General features: G+C 38.3%; 1 pseudogene across 1 annotated transcript in view; it reads right to left on the bottom strand.

Moving 5' to 3' along the window:
- LOC144654298 (receptor-type tyrosine-protein phosphatase delta-like) overlaps positions 1–15,731 on the bottom strand; it is a 25,586-nt pseudogene extending 9,855 nt beyond the window's left edge. The window contains exons 1-11 of the transcript XR_013570892.1: positions 15,580–15,731; positions 15,068–15,146; positions 13,544–13,842; positions 12,359–12,506; positions 11,615–11,903; positions 10,282–10,575; positions 7,986–8,264; positions 7,205–7,501; positions 2,012–2,296; positions 1,062–1,361; positions 594–697 (exon numbers count right to left, since the gene is read on the bottom strand). The product of XR_013570892.1 is annotated as a receptor-type tyrosine-protein phosphatase delta-like (transcript). The remainder of the gene's footprint in view (positions 1–593; positions 698–1,061; positions 1,362–2,011; positions 2,297–7,204; positions 7,502–7,985; positions 8,265–10,281; positions 10,576–11,614; positions 11,904–12,358; positions 12,507–13,543; positions 13,843–15,067; positions 15,147–15,579) is intronic.

Below are 15,731 nucleotides of genomic sequence, written 5' to 3'. Positions count from 1 at the left end.
ACGGAAAATATCCTCGTTTAGGTGTATCACAGTCGGGGAGGGGGAGAGTACATTCCATGCTACGGCCGTTGAATCTCAGAATAAAAAAAAATATTTAATGGCGATGCTAACAAATTATCTCAACTGTTACTTATAGATGTTTAAAAAAACGACAACAACAACTCAAAGATAAGCAAAGATGAAGGCTAGCTGCCAAAGATAAAACACGGTGGTCGAAAAAACAAAACAAAGAGAGAGCAATGAAGTAATAAAAGCGCTTAAAAAAGCACCCCTTTCGTGTACCTTTTATAGAAAAAAAGGTACCCCTTTCATATACCAACAGACATTGCCATTTTTATGTAGCGCTTAATAAATAAAGACGATACAGCCATAAGTTGCGTCTGTTCGAAATATTTAATTTAAAGGCCTTTTTAAATATCTTAATGACAGAATTTCCTACCCTTTCAAATACCTTAACTTGTGAAATCCCTACCCTTTTAAATACCTGAAGCCTGAAAAAGGTACCCCTTTTGGGCGGAGCCTCCCCGTATAGGCTAGTAAAAGGGAGTACCCCCCCCGGGGGGGGGGGTAAATCTTGCAGCGCTTGAACTCACTTTGTAACTAGATAGTATTCCATTATGATCTTCTGGTTCTTTCCAAGTTACAACTATGGCGTCATTTATCAGCTTAGCCGTGACATCTCTTGGCTGACTGGGGACTACAAACATACGGAATGTTTTATATTCTGACAAAATTAATTTGCCATTTGCAATATTTTCAAGAGAAGAACTCATGCGAAAGGAATGTTTATGTACCAAAGGTTTTTTTAGGGAATAACAACACTTAATTTGGCTGGGGCAGGATAACAAATACTTAATTTCGTTCTTAAGTTCACAACAACGATTAACATACACCTCTCTGGCAAGCTCCAAATAAAGCCGCCACTTTGAATGCGAGCGTGCTAATCACGCGTGAAATTATGAGCAGAAAGGATGCACAATACAATACTAGGTGGCAACTGAGGTGACAAAGTTGACACCTGGACATGTTACACTTGATCAAAGGGTGAAAAAAGGATTTACCTCCTTCATCAGTCCTTGCTGTGAAGTTCGCCATCTCTCCAGGTTTGATTGTGACAGCCTGTACTGTAAAGGTGTAATTTGTAAAAGGCTTCAGGTTGGAGATCAGTTGCCACTGCGGACGATTCGATTTGATTGCAGTCTTGTTCACAAGATTTTGCACTTGTCGGCCTGTTTTGGTGTCGTAAATCCTGATGTAGTAAAACCTTACAATCCCGTTGGAATTAAGAGGATCTTTCCAAGACAGATGAATATCCATAGCTGATATGACTTGTCTAAGGAATTGCACGGGAGGTCCGGGACCTGATTGAGAAATCACACAGTGCTTGTCAAACATGGACTACTAGTATTAGAACAGATGTAACATTGAATTTATTACAGCAATTAAAACCCGGTAAGACATAAAACAAGGCACTTATCAATTCTCGCTTACTAAAAATGCTACTTCTATAAAAAAGGCAGCTTAGAGAGAAGAGTAATCTCGTGTTTTATACACGTTTCACGCACTTAAACAAGCTTTCATCTAAACACACACAAAATGCTAAATCGCGGTAGTTCGAAAGTTTTGAAAGTTAGTTCAGAAGTGCGTCAAACGTGTATAAAGGACATGATGTCTTCTCAAGTCAACTTTCAAGGTGAGAAAATATTGTAAAATTCTGATCATAAGCCCAAGGCAAACTTGAACGTGTGTGTGCACTTACCAAACAAATGCGTTAAAAAAGGATTGTATTACAAAGTATTTCCATTTGATGAAGTTTACTTGTTTTTAAGAGCACTGCCGCACGGTAATTGGTCATGACAAGAACATCATGACTCTCTAAACACTGTTAAGTACCACTCTGCCACAGAATAAGTTTTGTTGCCTCCGAATATACTGCAATGAATGAAGTTATTAGGGAGCCAGCCCATAATCAGAATACAGCTCCCTTAGCTGGAATACAGGCTTTACTTACTGTCCTCATACGTTGTTGCATTTAATATTTTAGAAGCATTCCCCATCTTTGAAGTTTTGCCCCTGACTTTGATGAAGTAAGTGGTGAACTTGTTCAGACCATCTAAGATTCGTTCCCTTGTCCCTGCTGTCACTGTTTTCTCGTTCGGCTGATAGTCCTTGCTTGTTCCGTAAGAGATGATATATTCTTGTATATATCCATTTGGACGTTCTGGTTCCGTCCACCTCACATGAATTGAAACTGAAGACAAGGCTCGAACTTGGACATATCGTGGATGACTTGGGCCTAAAACAACACCAAAGGCAACGGGACTTCAAACCACGGCAATAAATATCGATTTTTTTTAAGACGCGAGGAATTACAAGTTGTAATTCATTTTCATCCTAGCCATCCTCAGTGTTTAGTTATGCAACGCTTTCGGTACACGATGCCATAGAAAATACGCTTACTAAATTTCGATGAAAATAAGATCGTAGTGCAGGGTAGGAAGGTTGGGTTGAATACTGGCGAATATACAACGGTTTTCCTGTATTCTGATTGGCTGTATTTTTTATGGCATGGTATAAAAAGTAGTATATGTATGGTATATGCTGGTTGTGCTTTCTTGAAACTAAAATCAATTGTAGCCAAAGATTCATTACAATCTAAATAAAGAGAATGTTGGAAACTTCACGTGCACTGTACATATATTACCTGCCACTTTGGGCAAATTACCAAAGGTACAATGCAAACAGGAACAAGCGCACATAACCATGAAAACTGCTTATACATATCATGTATTTATGTATGTATATTTAGTTAATTATTATCGTTTGAGATTTTTCTTGAGCAAAACAATTGGCTACTCCAAGTTACACTTTGCCTCTTGGTGAAAAAACGTTTAATATGAAAAATTAATTAGCTTTACTCACAAAAAAAAATGCATCAGGACTAGTTTTAAACAAAGTACGTGAGAACTTTGAATTAGTCCTTTTTACTCGTGAATGCATAATGAACGAGTATAGTGGGGGAAGCCATCCGTCCATCCTTCCGTCCATCCTTCCATCCATCGTTGTTAACATTATGCAAATTAGGTATGCTCACAGGCGCTTAGCTTTCTAAATTTCGTTTCCCTCGGCTGTGAATAAAAATACAGCTTTGCAAAGGTATCATTTCAAAGAAATAAGTGTAGAAAATACTTCACCCCTGTAAATGAGAAACAATCGATTCCCAAACGATGAAATATTGCCTTTTCGCATATAATAATCGCGAACATTCGGAAACGATGACAAGTGACTTTATGTATGTGTTATTAAAAGACTGGAAGGTTTGAGCACGGCACGATTTATTATAGGATAATCAGTAAAAGAGTATCGAAACTTTATACAAGACAGATATGTATATAATATCCGTGGAAAAAAAATAAGGAGGAAAAAAGAATATTAGCCAAGGTACGAGGGTCGATCCCGGGTCACCCGCTTTGGAACGCAGAGCTGTACCACTGCGCCATCGGTTTGCTAAGCAATTACAAATAGATGAAAAAGTAATTCTTATACCTAAGCGTCCTGTTATATGTTCACCCTCTTTAAATAAAGTTGATTATTATTATTAATCCCTATAATGAATATTTTCCATCGATACTATACTGTTCAAAGGAACGATTCAAATATATCTAACGCATTCACGAGTAGGTCATAGACCTCTTTGATTACCTTATGGTATCATAAGGTATAGTCACAGGCAGACCACCCTATGTGTTCGTAGTTAATTATTGTTGTTGACATGAGACGAACAAAAGAAATTTTGAAATCGATAAGGGCTACTGAAATAAAGCTTTAGAAATAAATTATCTAAACTACATTTCGCTCTAAATATCTCAATAAAGTTTAATGAAATGTTTATCGACTCATGTGTCATATTTTTTCGCCTGCGCGGGCCGTTTTAAGCGCTTTTTTAACTGATTTAGCCGGCCGAAGGCCGATAAGAGAAGAAAGAGGAGACAAGGCTTGCAAGTCGGCGGCCGACAGAAGCGACCTCCTCCACTCCAAACCGGAATTAACGCCAAACTAATGAAAAACTCACCTATCTGACGACGGCTGTCGATCGGTGAGTTGTTGCTCTATCTCTTCGCCGAATTTTAGCTTCATCCCTCCAACATTTTCCGAGAAAATCCATGCTGAAATCATGCAAACGGCTTTCTGACTATGATCGGTGCACGACATAGCGACCAGGGGAAATTCCAAACAGGCCGGCCGTTTCAAATTAACCAATCAGCGCTTGGCTTCCCGCGGCAGCCGGCCGCGGTTCAAAACCCCAACCCTGCCCCGCACAGGGGTTTTGACACTTCCGCTGAACTTCAACCAAGCGCTGATTGGTTAATTTGAAACGGCCGGCCTGTTTGGAATTTCCCTGGTCGCTATGTCGAGCACCGATCATAGTCAGAAAGCCGTTTGCATGATTTCAGCATGGATTTTCTCGGAAAATGTTGGAGGGATGAAGCTAAAATTCGGCGAAGAGATAGAGCAACAACTCACCGATCGACAGCCGTCGTCAGATAGGTGAGTTTTTCATTAGTTTGGCGTTAATTCCGGTTTGAAGTGGAGGAGGTCGCTTCTGTCGGCCGCCGACTTGCAAGCCTTGTCTCCTCTTTCTTCTCTTATCGGCCTTCGGCCGGCTAAATCAGTTAAAAAAGCGCTTAAAACGGCCCGCGCAGGCGAAAAAATACGACACATGAGTCGATAAACATTTCATTAAACTTTATTGAGATATTTAGAGCGAAATGTAGTTTAGATATTTTATTTCTAAAGCTTTATTTCAGTAGCCCTTATCGATTTCAAAATTTCTTTTGTTCGTCTCATGTCAACAACAATAATTAACTACGAACACATAGGGTGGTCTGCCTGTGGTCACTCCATTCCCGTTAAACAATTAATGTATGCATTAATCCGCATTAAAAGTGAATTAAACACGGTTTCCCCTCTCTCCCGTACTAGGTTTTGTTTTGTCCACATAGTCGTGCCATTGTCTAATGTTCATATATGTGGGGGGAGGGGGTGGAGCAAAAGTGGCACTACAGTGTACATGTTTTCAAAATGGCGCCTGTTGTGTCGAGCCCGACAAGGCGGATTTTTGTTCCTTTCGCTACATCTTTGATCAAAATACTCTTTTGAAGACCTCAAGAACCAACAGAAAATGTGCTCAAGAATGCTCGAGTGAAAAATGCGACTTTCCCAATGCGAACGAAGCATAGTGGCAACGATTGCGGCTGCCGAAGAAGATGGACAAAATGTTACATTAGCTTATTGATTAGGAAGGACGTTTTGACGACAATCGGAATCCTTGATGGTGGTATTAACTCAATTGGAGAAGGTGAGATTACTAAGAAACTGCTCATGCTAGAAAATTGGAAACTGAAGTACAATGTGCAATCACAAATTGTTTCTGAAATTAACTTTCACTGAACTGATTGTAGAACTACTTTAACGAAGCTAAGTTTATAATTTCACCTCGTGCCGAAAGAAACTATCATTATCAATTGCATTGTCTGAAGTCGATAGTTTTGTTATGAGGAGTTTGTTACCTAGCTGTTCCAGTTAGAAGTACGATGTGCGATGACAGATTGTTTCTGAACTTATTAAAGTTTTAGCAGAATTTCATGTAGAAGTAATTCAGTCAAGCTAAGTTTGTAGTTTCACCTTGGAACCGAAAGAAACTAACATTGTCAATTAAATTGACTGATGTCGATAATTTTGTCGTCAGGAATTGAGTTGCCCAGCTGTTCTAGTTCAATGTGCAAAGACAGATTGTTTCTGAAATTAACTTTTAGCAAAATTTCGAGTAGAACTACTTTAACGAAGTTAAGTTTATAGTTTCGCCTCCGGACCGAAAAAAAATAACAATGTTAATTCTGTAGACTTATTAGAAGTTAAGTTGCCTAGCTGTTCCAGTTCGATGATAGATTGTTTCTAAAATTCAGTTTAGCAGAATTCAAGTAAAAAAACTAATTCACTAAAACTAAGTTTAATGAGTTTAACCTTGAGACCGAAAGGAACTAAATGACATTCATTGTTTTGTTATGAGGAGCTGTTCCATTTTTGCTTAAAATGTTACTTTTTGTAATTCATGTACAACAACATCCTCTTTATTTCCTTATCATTAAATTAAATTACAGAATTACATATATAAATATATTGCTAAAGATAAGGAGTTCTGGCAACCTTAAATAAAAAAATATAAATGAATTGAATAATGAAGAATTTCACAGCCTAGTTATCTCGTGTTACGTTATAATTAGTTATCAAATCCTGTAATAGAAGAAATCATGTCAAGTAAAAATAGCAACATGTTTATAATTCACAGTAAAGGTTAGAATAAGTTTATTCCTGTCATCTCTCTCAACAACCCAACAATCATACCTTTATTAGTCTACCGGCCCTCTATCATGTTGTTAATGTCACATTGCCATGTAACAACAAAAGCAGTTTCAATCAGGTTTATATTATTTTATAAGTTCACTTTACCCCTTTTGTTTCTGGACCAAATTCTTCTAAAAATAACAGTGACACAAGGCACTGACCAAAACAGCTTTCATTAATAATTTCAAATAATAATGTTGGAAATAGTAGTCTTTTTCAATATTGTGTTTAGTGTGGTAGAAAGAAAAACCAGTGTGAAAAGAAATGCATTTTTACCACTCGCCATTCTGCACGCTGCACCCCACTCTATGTAAACGCCAAGGACAGGCTATGGACTATGGTACACTTAGGACAGACTTTTTGCAGTTTTCATATAGGTGACACTTTGCACAGACTTGTAACTACGAAAAAAATGATTAATCTTCGTCCATGATCAAAAAGCTAGACTATGACTAATCCCTCATTTCTCTCCGCGACATGATTCTCTCACACGATGGCTATGTACTATAACCTCGTTCCCAGGGTCTCCCCCCCCCCCCCCCCCCCCCCCGAGCAAGAACTGGAGGCTGGGGGAGTCCCTGGAAACGAGGTGGGCTCTGCTAATCAGTCACAAATGAGCAACTACTTACTGTATATATTTAAACAGAAAGTTATTAGCGTGGTCCCCGGATCATTGCGAAATAACTAAAACACCTTACAAATGGAACACTTTTTAGTTCGAAAAAGGGGCAAATCTTCATCGAATAATTACCACATACCATAAGGTGGCTCGAAGGAGACTTTGATTGTAATTGAATACCTGATTCGAAGGTTTTAACAAAGAAACACCTTCCTGTTGGCGAGGCTCCCTTCTTTGTGAAGCTTTTCAGTTTGATGCAGTACTCTGTAAATGGTTTTAATCCAGTGATGATGGTGTTTGTTACAGTTGTCTGCTGGCTGTAAGTTTTAAGGTCGCCTCTCTCGTTGTAATACACAAAGTATCCCAGTATGATACCGTTTTGATTCTCCTTCTTTATTTCATGCCACTTGACTCGTATCGTGTGAGCATCTTCTGCTTTGGTCTCTGGTGGATTTATGACAGGAGGAGCACTAGGAGCTACAAGTTTTGTCAAACGAACAAAGTAAACCATTAATAAAGGTTCAGTTTACAGATTATACACTTCAGACTACAGAGAAGACCAAAAAACTAAATTAATTATAATTATACTTAGTGAAAAGCCCTAATGTTCCAGGGGTGTATAAAAAAGATAATTCAGGGCAAGGGTATGCATAGGAATTTTTTTTTTTTGCAAAAAGTTGTTATTCTAACTTTGCTCCCAGGTTTATACAAAAAACAAAACAAAAAGGTAATATATAATAAATTAATATTTATTCATCGATCACTGAATGTGAGTTCTTTTGTTTCATCCTTGTATCCCCTCTTCTCACCCCCCGCCCTTTCCACGCATGTACAGCATATTATTTTGTGAAGTAAATGTCGACTTTCAAACATGCAAAGGAGTTACGTGGTGTAAAAGAAAGTTTGAGAATTGTAACAGATCACAATAATCAGAAATAAAAACCAACAACAAACAATTTACCATCTTCAAATGTCTTAGCCTGCTCGATATTAGAGGAAGCTCCTGAAACAACTGTTTCTGCATAGACTTGGATAAAATATTCTTTAAATTCTTCCAGGGGATACAGTAAATATGATGTTCTTTGTGTATATATCCTCCCATCTAGTTTGTCCCTTGCTTTGCCATACATCACTACATAACGTTTGAAAACGCCATTTAGCTTTTGAGGCACTTGCCACGAGGCCCTGATTGATTTGGATGACTCCACAACAAGCTTGAAGCTTCTAGGAGCTGTTGGAGCTGAAAATAATCAACAGGGCTGTCTTTAAGTTTTTAAGCAGCCGTTACATTGAAGTTATCACCTGTAGCATTTCACTCTGTATAAAGTGAAACATGACAGCAATTGACAGCTTCACCCCTAACATTGGGCGAACTCAGCCCAAGTGTTAAGGGTTATGGCCGTTCATGACAGTCCTGATCAACAGAAATATTAACTGTGCAGTACAAATTTTGTCATTCATTTTAATCTACAAAAAAAAAATTGTCACTCATTTTACATTTTGTCATTCATTTAAAACTACAAAAAACGCATTATGTCCGGACTCATCCCATAATTATAATTGTGAAGCGCATTGATCTTTGTAAATGCGCTATATAAGAACCTAAATCAATCAATCAATCACATGCCTATAATATCACGCAATAATTATAATTAGTATAAACCACACAAGTGAGTATTGCTTATCGCGCGTGCTGATTGGTTAATTAGGAGGTAATTAGCAAAGTACTATTTACCTCCACTTCGGGGAATTGTAACAAAATAACAGTACGCTGGCGTCAGCAGAGTATCTTGCTGCACAGCTCTTTTGCACACATTACATATCTATTTTGCCACACAACAATTTATTATTATCATAGGCAGGTGACGCATGCAGAGAGCATGAGTATATCATCATAGCCCTTTGCACGCGTTACATGCCTACAATAATATTATACATGTAAATAAATGAATGTGTGTCCAGCAGTAGCAGTGAAATATATATATGATAAGTGCAAATGCGGCCTTACACTACTGAAGACCTGAAAAAAAATTTTCAGGCTCTGAGCGGGAGTCGAACCCACGACCTTTGCGTTGCCAGTGCAATGCTCTACCACTGAGCTATCAAAGCCACATGAGAGCGGTCGTATATGGGTAATCCCTTTATGGTGGACATGATACTCGGCCCAAGTATATGTGAAATAAATGAATGTGTGTACAGCAGTAGCAGTGAAATATATATATGATAAGTGCAAATGCGGCCTTACACTACTGAAGACCTGAAAAAAAATATACGACCGCTCTCATGTGGCTTTGATAGCTCAGTGGTAGAGCATTGCACTGGCAACGCAAAGGTCGTGGGTTCGACTCCCGCTCAGAGCCTGAAAATTTTTTTCAGGTCTTCAGTAGTGTAAGGCCGCATTTGCACTTATCATATATATATTTCACTGCTACTGCTGGACACACATTCATTTATTTCACATATACTTGGGCCGAGTATCATGTCCACCATAAAGGGATTACCCATATACGACCGCTCTCATGTGGCTTTGATAGCTCAGTGGTAGAGCATTGCACTGGCAACGCAAAGGTCGTGGGTTCGACTCCCGCTCAGAGCCTGAAAATTTTTTTCAGGTCTTCAGTAGTGTAAGGCCGCATTTGCACTTATCATATATATATTTCACTGCTACTGCTGGACACACATTCATTTATTTCACATATACTTGGGCCGAGTATCATGTCCACCATAAAGGGATTACCCATATACGACCGCTCTCATGTGGCTTTGATAGCTCAGTGGTAGAGCATTGCACTGGCAACGCAAAGGTCGTGGGTTCGACTCCCGCTCAGAGCCTGAAAATTTTTTTCAGGTCTTCAGTAGTGTAAGGCCGCATTTGCACTTATCATATATATTATACATGTAACTTCACATTTTAAAATGAAACAGTCACATCAAAGGTTGTTCCACTCACTGCCCGAGTCTAGTGCCCAAGAATGATCCTCCCTGACGCACCTTTTTTTTACGAGTACCCACACCGAGTTCAGTACTCATATCAGTCAGTACAAACAGACACAGTGACTTAACACGGCATCATTTCATTCCATTTAAAATGTTCCTAGCAACATTGCTCGCGCGGGCAACAAGTGTAAACAACAGTTTGATATGAAAGTACATGTATTTACCAAATAAGAACATAAACTACCAGTAATAGAAAAAAAAAAACAATTGATAGATAATTAATTGAATTAAAAATTAATGTAAAGCCGTGCTCCCCCGACCTCCTTCATTTGGAATCTTTGACAGCGTTGTGGTTGATATACCAACACCAACAGCGGTGTATCCAGCAACTCTGACAACATAAATTTTATGTTCAAGTCCTGTTAGTTTGTACGTCAACTGCTTTGGCTCAACACTTTTTTTAAGCTCTGTTGCAATTCCTTGTAACTTGTAGTAGACATGGTAACCCAAAAGAACTCCTTGCTGTTGCTCGGGAGGAATGGCATCCCATGATACATCCAATGAAAGAGAGGAGCTGGAATCCAATTTGAAGTTTCCAGGAGAAGCAGAAGGAACTATGAAAAAACAAACATGAACAGCTGTTATTTACAATAATACATTAATTTTTATAACTAGAAAATGTAAGGTTAATAACCCATCCAAAAATTTCCCCATTATCTTTCCTTTTTAGCACCCATTCCACCCCTTTTCTCCATCTCACAAAAAGAATGTTTCATCCTCCTTTGCAACCTTGCCAGTTTCTTGAGCATCTGAAATTCATAACAATGTCCATGAACTTCTTTATTACTGTTTTTATAAAAGACTACATGTTGGAACAGCTGGGCTCGGAAAAAGTCCTGCCCAGCCATCAATGACAAGCAGCTTTTCCTGGTGGGTAAGTACAATGTAACTTTCCATGCCCACTTGTCTAACAAGAAAGGGTCCAGACACAGTCATCTGCCTATTGAAAGTAAACTAAGGCAATTATACAAGTACCATGGACAAGAAAAAATTTGATGGCTACTTGTTCAAAGAGCAAGCTAAGTTTTTGTTTGTTTGATTGTTTTGATTTGGCCCTGAGAGAGCAAAGTGAGGAGAGAGGTATTGGCTTATACTGTAGTGCCAATGTTTACATGGACAGGTGTATTACACTCTGTGAGGATCTCATACATGTAGCACTCACAATTACAAGACAAATTACAGTCACATAACCCAGGTACATGTAAAGGCTTAGTCTGTGTTTGAGCCTAGTGGCCCATCAGGCAGGAGGTTATCCTGGTTTCAGTAGCATGAAGCAATCAGGAAAAATTCTACTTAACCTGGTTGGGATGCTAGTCGATCCCAGGGTTACCCAGACCCAGCATTTCATTCACTGGTACCCACTTAATACACCTGGGTGGAGAGACCCACCAACCAACACAATGACCCCATCCATGGATAGAACCCAGACTGTTCTATTCCAAGTCCAGTACACTGATCATCAGGCCACCACACCTCCCATAGTCACATAGCATGTACAACAACACTTCTCCCACCAGCTACATAATATAATATTACGATGTACACATACATGTAGATTGCTCCTTCTCAGTCATTCGTGTGATCTTCACTTACCAGATTCTTTAGACCTCACTTTCAGCGACGCAGACCAAGGGCCATCTCCTTTCCCATTGTAGGCCCTCACTTGGATATCGTACTCAGTGTATGGTGTTACAACAAGTCTTGCGGATGTGCTCCCTTTTACCACTTTTTGTTTTTTTGTTAATAATTTTCCAACAACTTGCCACTGAACATTGTATCCTGTGATTCCATCGCCAACTTTACTGGGTGCAGTCCATGATATGGTAATCTCATGCGTTTAAAATTGAATCTGCAGTGGGTATAGATGGTTGACCAGGCAAGCCTAACAAAAAAACATTAAAAATGTCTTTTGAGTGAAATATATATTATTTTTTTAAAATACCATTATTAAAGTCTAAAAGACCTAGACAACACAACAAACACTTTTACAAGTGCCTCCTTGTAATATTTTAGGTTTTCACTGCGTTTTGTTGAAAAAAAAAACGATGTAACAAGTATCTACAGGTATAAGTATCTATTTTATCATATTCAACTTTGCAGGGAGGCATGTTCCTCAAACAAATAATAATATTACAAGAGCACACACTAATAAAAAAAGTTTGTTGGCTGACCATAGTAAGACACATCACACTACACGATCGCTGCTGTATAAAAAAATTGTGGTATATAATACTGATCTAAAATCTTCATTGGCTGCCATCCAAAAATATGGCATCAGCTGCAAATGAACCGAAAAATAATACTTCATCATACATAAACATGCATCCCTTGTCCTACCTGTAGTTAAATTACAGCCATAAAGTTCAAATCGGAGTGCACACTGGTTAGAGCAGTTTGTAGGGTGCAACCTTATGTACTGCGCTAAGACTGAAGGGTTGAACACAACTGTCTTGGAACCAGTATCATCAACATTGGCTTGGAACGTCTACAGAAAAATAATTATAATTAAGTTATTTTTAATAAGGCCTTGTACAGAAACAATAATTATACATTTCAGATTTGTATACACAGTTCACAGTTGGAAAGGTTACATGTAGATACGACATGCATGTCAGAGCGAAATTTTCTGAAGATGCTGGTCAACGTTGTTCAAAATATGCCTTGTTGTTATTACATTTAGTATATATGTGTATGTACATATTACATGTACATTGCATAGTATATTATATGGTCTAATGAACGTAGTCTTGGTGCTGATGATGGCTATCTAATTTAAAGTAATTCCTAGTGCTAGTCTGTAAGATCTGAGAGCAAATGTCTTGTAATCATCCACTAGATCTAATTTTTTTTTTGTATTCGTTTAGTGTGTAACCTCTCTGAAGATCGGCAAATACCTTATTGTTACTTGTTTTCGCAGGACTTAATTTACGCGATTTTCAAAAAATGGCTTAAATTAAGAAGCTAAATACCAGCGAAAATTCATTTTAAAGGTTTTAAATGTTAGTATTTTTATGTCTTAAACATATTTTTTGTTTTTGGACAAATCATGAAATATTAAGTCCCGCAAAATATGCCTGTTCCATTTTCGTGAAAATAAGTAATCGGATATACATGTATGTACAGTACATGTGCAGCTGTAGGTTGTACTAACAGAATATTGCATTGTAGAGACATGATTGTGTACAGCAAGCTTTACAGATCAGGGAGCAAAGAAATTAAATTTTCCAGCTCGCCCTTTGCCCAAGCTATAGCCAGGACGTACTGGCCCAAAAGTCATTTTTACTAGCCTAAAATTCCTTATATATAATATAAGCGTTAGTTTCTTCAAAAATTTTCCCGGGCAGAAATTTCCGCTTGCCCATCGTGCAAGTGACGGATAATATCCACTAGCCTGACTGCAAAATGCACTAAGTCTTATAAATCTAGCTCCCGGGCTATCAGACATACACTTCTTTGCATGCTGCAGAGTGACACTTTTTCTTTCTTTTCCTGGTTACGGTACACTGTACTTTTTAAAAGTACCTTTATAGTTCCTTGAACAGTATAATTCTTCCAGTTTTTTCCATCGTCACCATAGCTCACATAATACCATTTAACAAAAGAACCCTGGAAGCCCTGTGTAGCAACGGCAGTCATATTTCTCGTATACTTTAGATTCACTTGAATCCATGGATGTTTATCATTTGAACCGGGAATCCATGCTTTAGTGTTTCCTAATCTTGCATGAAAAGCAGATGAACCAGCATTCAATGCCGATGATGCTGTGATGTCACTATCAGGAATAGTGCCTTTTACCATGCCAAGCTCTGGTGTGGAGCAACCTGATGGTTATAAAAAAAGGTAAAAAGACTAAAAATTAAATAATTTTGAGCTCATTTGAAAACAAGTAAAGGATGTACAAGCATTGTGTGAAGTTACTTATGGTAACTGTCTACACTTATCTCATATCACAAGATTTTCACAGAGGAAATGACAGAGGAAATCTTAATCATTACAAGTCAAATTGTGGAAAGCAGGCTGTACGGCTAGTTTGCGTACGCGCGTATTGTCTAAAAATGCAACGAAGGGAAACAACTGATGTACATGTTTATAAAAATAATGTAGAAGACTCATATCTGCACCGGAAGCTTGTGTGCCTACCGAAAATAAAACGGTTAAAATTTATCTGAACGACTCGAGATCTCATATCTTGAATGTCAAATTAAGTGGGCTAAAGATTTAACCAAGGCCACATTTGAACTTTTATATTTCATGTATTATCCTTAATCCAATGCCCCCCCCTCCCGGGGGGGGGGGTACTCCAGATTGTAAATGACGGGAATGATAGAATGGAGGCAAAAATCAGAACCCAAAAAAACCTTAAGTCTTTCAACACTACCCAAAAAATCACTTGTTGAATTACCTCAGTGATCACAAGCGAAAAATTCAAATATTCACTACAGCAAAAGGGAATTCCAGTGACGATAGAGCCTGGATACACCATGGGACACTTTGCAGGCTATTGTGTTACCAGTTTTTAAAATACCACATGTCTGACACATGCATTGTTAAGCGACACCATTTAAACAACAGCAAAACACATTTATTTCAAACACGTTTGTTTGTACTATATTCGCAAAAATACGTCAAGGCCGCGCCTTGTAAGGCACTTAAGTTGGTCTTTAAAACCCAAAAAATCCATATTTAAATCTAAGTCACCCCAAAAAATACTTGCCAAATTTTCCAACCCAAAAAGATCCCGGAATCAAAAATTTCAAACCCAAAAAAATCCTTCGATCATCTCCGTCATGTATAGTCCGGAGTACCCCCCCCCCCCCCGGGGGATTCCAAGAGTTATCTGGTGGGGATGTATATACGAAAAAAACAGTTAAAAGATTAAGACAAGTTATATTTACGCCAATCGCATTTCCACTACGATCTGAAACAATTGGCAGAAAGTTCGTGTGCAGTCCGATTAACACTGACTACTAGACTATTACAAGAGAGTGAAATATTTATTCTATTTAAAAACCCTAATTTTTAAATTATCGAATATATCGAGCTTACCTGAGGAATCTCGTGGCTGGAGTAAGAAAACAGTAGCAATGATGAAGTAAGGTACTGCTATTCTCGTTGTGGCCATGATCTTTGATTTGAAATAATGAAAGCGCAATAAATATTCTACTTTATATGAATATGTCAGCGTGCTAGTGTGGCAAAGTTCACCGAAAGCTTTCTGAAGCAATTATAGATAACGTTGATAATACATAATTATAAGCGGGGATATGATATTTGTATGACCCTTTGTTGTAAAAGTAAGCGTGTCGTACGTGTCGCGTGGAATATTAAAATATAGTTCGTGCTTCCCGTCTGAAAAAAAACAAACTGTAGGATTCTATTGTCATAAACGCCTGGTTCCGCAGGACGTGCCTAGGTATTCAGACATACTTGCGAAGAATCACCATCCGCTGTATGTATATATATGTTTCAATCACGTATGAGATAGCTACCATTATGTGATGCAAGGACGTCCTATTCGAGCAGTAAAGTAGATTCTGGTCGATTGTACAGCAACTTACAGCAGTTGAGTATGTTTCACTCCGTGAGTGTGCTCCGATAAGCCAAAATCCAGCCCAATTAAGCTTCACAAGAGTTGGAATCTAAACCGACCTCCGCCGTGTTTTTACTATGTGTTGCACAGTAAACATTGGTCACGCTTAAAACTGCAATA

This window comes from Oculina patagonica, chromosome 5, assembly GCF_052425735.1.
Source record: "Oculina patagonica isolate OP01 chromosome 5, crgOcupat, whole genome shotgun sequence".
Taxonomy (NCBI): domain Eukaryota; kingdom Metazoa; phylum Cnidaria; class Anthozoa; order Scleractinia; family Oculinidae; genus Oculina; species Oculina patagonica.
Note: the sequence above shows the minus strand (reverse complement) of the source record. Positions and strands in the feature narration are given on the sequence as shown.